Source organism: Humulus lupulus, chromosome 4 (genome assembly GCF_963169125.1).
Source record: "Humulus lupulus chromosome 4, drHumLupu1.1, whole genome shotgun sequence".
In the NCBI taxonomy this organism is placed as follows: domain Eukaryota; kingdom Viridiplantae; phylum Streptophyta; class Magnoliopsida; order Rosales; family Cannabaceae; genus Humulus; species Humulus lupulus.
The window spans coordinates 196,044,438-196,051,541 of NC_084796.1; positions in this window are offsets into that span (position 1 = coordinate 196,044,438).

Sequence of the window (7,104 nt, forward strand, 5' to 3'; positions counted from 1 at the left end):
TGGACATTGATTGCATATTAAATATTTAGCAAATCTTGCTTATCTGTGTATGGGACTAACTATTTGGAATCGGCACTGGTCGCGTATTACTGACTTGAGAGTCAGAAATGGCATAAACGTTGTGAACGCAGATCCGATAAAAGATTAGATGTAATCGATATCAGCGTTGAATGACTCTAGGAGCATTAATGCTGGACCGACCCTAAGGTTGATGAAAATTATAAGCGCTTGACTAGTCTAGGACTAGTTACTGAGAGCCAGGGCCAAAGGCCTAGGTGACTCTTTGTCACGTGGCTAGGGAGCGGAATCTATTATATTTTAATATAATGTTTGATTGATTAAATAAGTGTTACAAAAAGTGATTATTTGATCTAGTGGGGGAATGTTATATTATTTCATATAATATAATATTAGATTAAATAATGTGACAAATTGTGATTTGTCACACAAATGTGATTTGTCACACCTTGTAACATATTATTGAGAGTCACAAAATTGGACACATGTGTGTGTCCAAATGTGACATATTTTGGAGTTACAAAATCAGTTACAAATTTGTAACTCCCAAATATTACCCAATAATGTGTATATTATATGTTACACATTTGAGATTGGATTTCATAAAGCCATATGAGAAATGGCTGATAGAGATATGATTTTAACTCCCATATTGTGTATAGAAGTTACAAAATCAAGTGGGAATAAATTGGAACGTTTTGGAAAAATCTGAAAAAATTTGTTGCTGAAATTAACTGAGCGCCGCGGCACCTGGAACAAGCGCCACGGCCCTAGTGGCTGAACTTGACTGAGCGCCGCGGCGCCTAGAACAAGCGCCGCGGCCCTAATGGCTGACAGCTTCATATAATTTCGGTTTTTATCCAATTTTGAACGATTCCAACAGCCAAGTAACTCCCAAATCTCTATTTTAATTCCATAAAACACCCAATTAATCATTGGTAACAACCATGGGGTTGGTGGAATTTGAAATTCAAAGGGTGTCTCTAAACTCTATAAATAGGAGCCTAATGCTCACTTGTAAGACACACCATTTTTCATCCACAAAGCACTTGGCTGAAAAATACACCAAAAGGCTTGATAATTCCAGAGAGCTATTTCCTAGAGAGATCCCTTAGTGCTTAGAGAATAGGGGGAAATAAGCTTTTGGACAAAGGTCTTGAACCTTGTTCAAGTTGGTGATCCCCACTACTCTACACTTTGGTTGTGTGAGAGTTTGTTTGTGTTTTTCATTCTTTTGTTCCTCTTGTTCTTCTTATTTACTTGTATTGTTATAGTATTGAGTTTGTAATCTTCTTCTTCTACATCCTTTTATTTACTTGTATTTTGAGCAATTGAGTTGTAATATTTATTTAATCAATTATCTTGTCCATTGTATTTTTGCATAGAGTTGTATTTTTGGTTTTTCCACTTTTCCATTGAGCAATAATAATATGGCTAACAATCAAAAGCTTAGATTTCCTTTTCAATGGAAGGAGAAACCATAGAGATGTTGTGAGGATCCAAAGATGGTAAGATAAGGTAATGTTCTTCTTCGGTTTTCTTAGAAGATCTAATGGTTTTCTTATAGTGATAGAAATGAGAAGAAGAATGTTATAAATGAGATTCATTATTTTCTAATCTCCTTTGTTTTTTAGTGGTTAGATTAGAAGATAATTTAATATCTTGAGTTTTATGATATGTGATTAATATGTAAATAATCTAGTAGATTATTGGGTAATATGCTTGCATGTCATAGAATTGTCCTATTTTGTGTTAATGGGAAATTATTAGAATGACAACTATATGAGTTTTATATGACATGCCTATACATTGATTTTGTGAATCAATAGAATATATCAATATGTGGATATGTGAATTATTGTATGATATTTGTGATATATTTACAATATTATTATGAGATTAACAATGTATGCTAATATGATGGATATATGTTGACAAATTGTGTGAAATTTCTTTGAGACATAATTATGTTAATATATAAAAGTATATTGATATATACATGAGAATTATCATGATTATCATGCTGTGCCATATAATATGATTATTAAGGTGATAATAATATAAATATGTTTTATCATATTTTATTGCAATATGATAAGTTACCATTTATTTGGTAAATAAAGATAATTATTTGAGAAATTAAATTTCTCACTTATGTGTTTACCATCTCACTTTATGAGATAAGAAAAGATGAAACCAAGGGGGGTTACATCTTTTAATGGTTGTGTCTTGCCATTGCAAGAAAATGGATCAAAGTGGATTAAAAAAAAAAAAATTATGGGATGACATATTGACTCAATAGACTTATAGTCTAAAGAATAGAGAAAATATTTGATAATTATTTAGTGACAATAATTCTTAAATATTGAATATCTCAATGAGGAGACATTTTCAAAATTGGAGAAGCAATTTTGAATAGTTACACCAATGGTGAATAAAAGAGAACTTTATTCATTTTGGTTAAAGATGGTGATATGTTTAAATTAATCTCAATGAGCAGATAATTTTAAACAAAACATAAGAAATCAAAGTGTTTAAATAAATCAATGAGGGTTTATTTTCTTTGATTTAAAGTGTTTAAAAATTGACATTTTCATTTTGATTTTGATGAGAAAATCAATGGATTTCAAATTGATGTTTTCAAAAGAATCTCAAAGAGACTCTTAGAAAATACACAAAAGTTGTTTAAGTGATATTGAGATTATTTAGACAACTAAAAGTAAAAGTTGCTTTGAAAGAAGTGTGCCTTGTTTTAGCAAGTAAATAAATCAAGATAAACATTGAGGTTTTATCTTGAGAGTTTATCATGTGGCATAGATGACTCATGATGAACTTTGAGAATCATAGGTCTAGATTTATCTTGGAGGATAAATGACTTATTAGAAATGAAGAGATTTCTATTTTAAAGTGATATTTTATTATCATTATGTGAGAAATGTGGGGGTGATGTTCCAAAGTTAATCAATTTATTTTGTTGATAATAATTGATTAATTTAGTTATCCTATCAAATAGGTGATTTGGAATTCCAAATTCTAAATCATATTGGCTATATGTGTATAGAATGAACAAATCTAGACATGTTTGGTGTCTAAAGTCGTTGTTTGTAATATTTTGATTCAAGAAGGAATCAATTTAAAAATAAAGGAGAATTTTAGAAACAAAGAGGTTTCTAGAATTAATATTCAAGGAAAATGTTTATCTTGGATATAAAACTATAAAATAGCGGGGGTGTTGACTATGGTCAAAATCACTATTTTAAAGGGGTAACTATTTTAATCAAACTATGACTAGCAACAAAGTTTGAATAAAATAATGAGAGTGTCTAAGTATGCATACATGAGAAAATAAATGATTCAAATGGAATCATTTCTACATCTCAAGGGGTGGGACTTAAACTCCCTAAAGAGATTCACGGTTGATGGTAACCTATCTTAATACTAGTCACCAAACTAGTATTAGGTTCAATAGGTAATAACAAGTCAATCAAGTGAATAGATAGTAGTACTCAAATTTTGTCTCATCTGAGATATGAGTACTAGTGTGTTACCAAAATGAGGGTTAAAACCGAAAGGTTTTTTAATAGAACTCAGTCTTGAAAAGACAAGTATTTTAGGGTAACAAAATACTGTAAGAGTTCTACCTATATAGACCTAGGGGTGGTGCCGCCCCTCATGAGAATTGGGAGTCATTCTCAAGAAAAGTCTATGAATGGAATGTGCACATGGCCATTAACGGTGAAAAAGCGAGACATTGAGGTCTCAAGTGAACACAGCAAAGGTGTGTGTGTTATCACCGGTTTGTTATCAAGGGATAGTGGTTCAATGCTTCGGCAACCAAAATTTCAACAAACTTTGTGATAATTACACTAAGGTAAAATTCAAGTCGAAAGACATTTTACTTTATGCACCAATGCAAAGGTTTCTATAGAGAGTGATTATTTAATCAAGTGGGGGAATATTATATTTTAATATAATGTTTGATTGATTAAATAAGTGTTACAAAAAGTGATTATTTGATCTAGTGGGGGAATGTTATATTATTTCATATAATACAATATTAGATTAAATAATGTGACAAATTGTGATTTGTCACACAAATGTGATTTGTCACACCTTGTAACATATTATTGAGAGTCACAAAATTGGACACATGTGTGTGTCCAAATGTGACATATTTTGGAGTTACAAAATCAGTTACAAATTTGTAACTCCCAAATATTACCCAATAATGTGTATATTATATGTTACACATTTGAGATTGGATTTCATAAAGCCATATGAGAAATGGCTGATAGAGATATGATTTTAACTCCCATATTGTGTATGGAAGTTACAAAATCAAGTGGGAATAAATTGGAACGTTTTGGAAAAAACTGAAAAAATTTGTTGCTGAAATTAACTGAGCGCCGCGGCACCTAGAACAAGCGCCGCGGCGCCTAGAACAAGCGCCGCGACCCTAATGGCTGACAGCTTCATATAATTTCGGTTTTTATCCAATTTTGAACGATTCCAACAGCCAAGTAACTCCCAAATCTCTATTTTAATTCCATAAAACACCCAATTAATCATTGGTAACAGCCATGGGGTTGGTGGAATTTGAAATTCAAAGGGTGTCTCTAAACTCTATAAATAGGAGCCTAATGCTCACTTGTAAGACACACCATTTTTCATCCACAAAGCACTTGGCTGAAAAATACACCAAAAGGCTTGATAATTCCAGAGAGCTATTTCCTAGAGAGATCCCTTAGTGCTTAGAGAATAGGGGGAAATAAGCTTTTGGACAAAGGTCTTAAACCTTGTTCAAGTTGGTGATCCCCACTACTCTACACTTTGGTTGTGTGAGAGTTTGTTTGTGTTTTTCATTCTTTTGTTCCTCTTGTTCTTCTTATTTACTTGTATTGTTATAGTATTGAGTTTGTAATCTTCTTCTTCTACATCCTTTTATTTACTTGTATTTTGAGCAATTGAGTTGTAATATTTATTTAATCAATTATCTTGTCCATTGTATTTTTTCATAGAGTTGTATTTTTGGTTTTTCCACTTTTCCATTGAGCAATAATTATATATTCTCCAACAGAATCCCATGGTTGTGACTCTATGGTCATGCGGTAGGTTATATTGGTGACTAGTTCATTGAGCACCTATCTTGATAAGCTAGTGAAAGGATCACTTATTTGTAAAGCCAGGTGACCCTATCGTCAAATGGCTAATGGGAACGGAACCCACTTTAGTGACTTTTCCAACTGTCACTCCTCTATTTTGGGCTGAAAGTCCTTAATGATTATTATGATCATTGTTGATATTATATTCACGCGTTATTGTGTTTGTTTGCTGGGCTTTGGCTCATGGGTGCTATGTGGTGCAGGTAAAGGGAAAGAAAAGCTCACCCAGCCTTAAGTGGAGAGCTTAGGTGGTGCTGTGTACATATGCGGCCACTTGACCACCATGGCTAAGGAGTTCTCAGGGGAACTAGGAGGTTTACCCTATTTTTGCTGCTTAGGTCGGTGGGTTGTAAATTTAACTGTAGTGACCATTTTGAGTTGTAAAGAACTTGTAAATGTTTTGATGGGCCCATGAACAGTTTTATGTTTTAAATAAAATATATCCTTTCCTTTTGATTTGTTTTCCACCTTACCTTCTTAATAACACCTAGAAGCACGTTTTTAAACAAAGAACTCAGGTAGCGAGTTAAATTCACGGTTCAACGTTCATAGTAACTGTCCTAGGATAACTAGGCGTTACAGATATCCTCCCACTTCCACTCTGGAATCCCTAAAAGTTGCAGCAACCCTACTGGCCTCTGATGTTCAGGCTTTACCTACTGACAAGTCAAACACCTGGGCACATAATCCACCACATCCCTCTTCATTCCTGGCCACTAATACAAGGTTCTCAAATCTTGGTACATCTTTGTCGTACCCTAATGTAAGGAATAGGGAGTGGTATGAGACTCATCTAAAATCTCTCATCGAAAACCGAAAACCATCGAAACGCAAATCTGACCTTTGTACCTCAACAAACCCATCTCTGAAATAGAAATGTCCTTAGCCGCTCCGAGTAAGACGCCCTCTATGTGTTCCCTCAACTGGGGATCCTCCCCTTGTGCCTCCTTGATCCTCTCAAGGAGCGTGGACTGGAGAGTGATGTTGACTAGCTGACCAACTACCAACTCAATACCCACTCTAGTCATCTCTTCAACTAACCTATCCTATATCTACCTCAAACTGAATAAATGTCTTGGGCCCTTCCGACTCAACCCGTCGACCACCATGTTGGCCTTCCGAGGGTGGTATAGAATGTCACAGTCGTAATCCTTTACTAATTCCAGCCAACGCCTCTGGCGCATATTTAGATCCTTCTAAGTAAAGAAGTACTTCAAACTCTTATGGTCGGCGTATATTTCGCACTTCTCACCATACAAATAATGCCTCCAAACCTTTAGTGCAAATACCACCGCTGTCAATTCTAAATCATGTGTGGGATACCACTGCTCATACTCATTTAGTTGTCTCAATGCATAGGCTACTACCTTTCTAGCTTGCATCAATACACACCCTAAACCCTGTCTGGTAGCATCGCAAAATACTACAAACTTCTCATTGTCTGACGGTAGACTCAATACTAGAGCGGTGATCATTCCCTGCTTCAACTCCTTGAAATTGTTCTCACACCTGTCTGTCAACGCATACTTAGTCTTCTTACGAATCAGTTCGGTCAACAGTGTGGCTATTCTCGAGAATCCCTCAACGAACTGTCGATAGTACCCTGCTAATCCCAAGAAACTCCTAACCTCTGGTACACTGCTCGGCCTGGGCCAATCTCTCACTGCCTCAATCTTACTTGGGACCACCAAGATCCCCTTCTTACCAACAATATGGCCCAAAAATGTTACTTGAGGTAGCCAAAACTCACACTTGCTGAACTTAGCATATAACTTGTGCTCTCTCAACCGTTGTAGTACCAAGCAAAGAAGATGCTCGTGCTCTACCTCTGACTAAGAGTACATTAGTATGTCATCAATGAATACGAACACAAACTTATCCAGATAATCCCTAAAGACCCTATTCATCAAGTCCATAAAGGTTG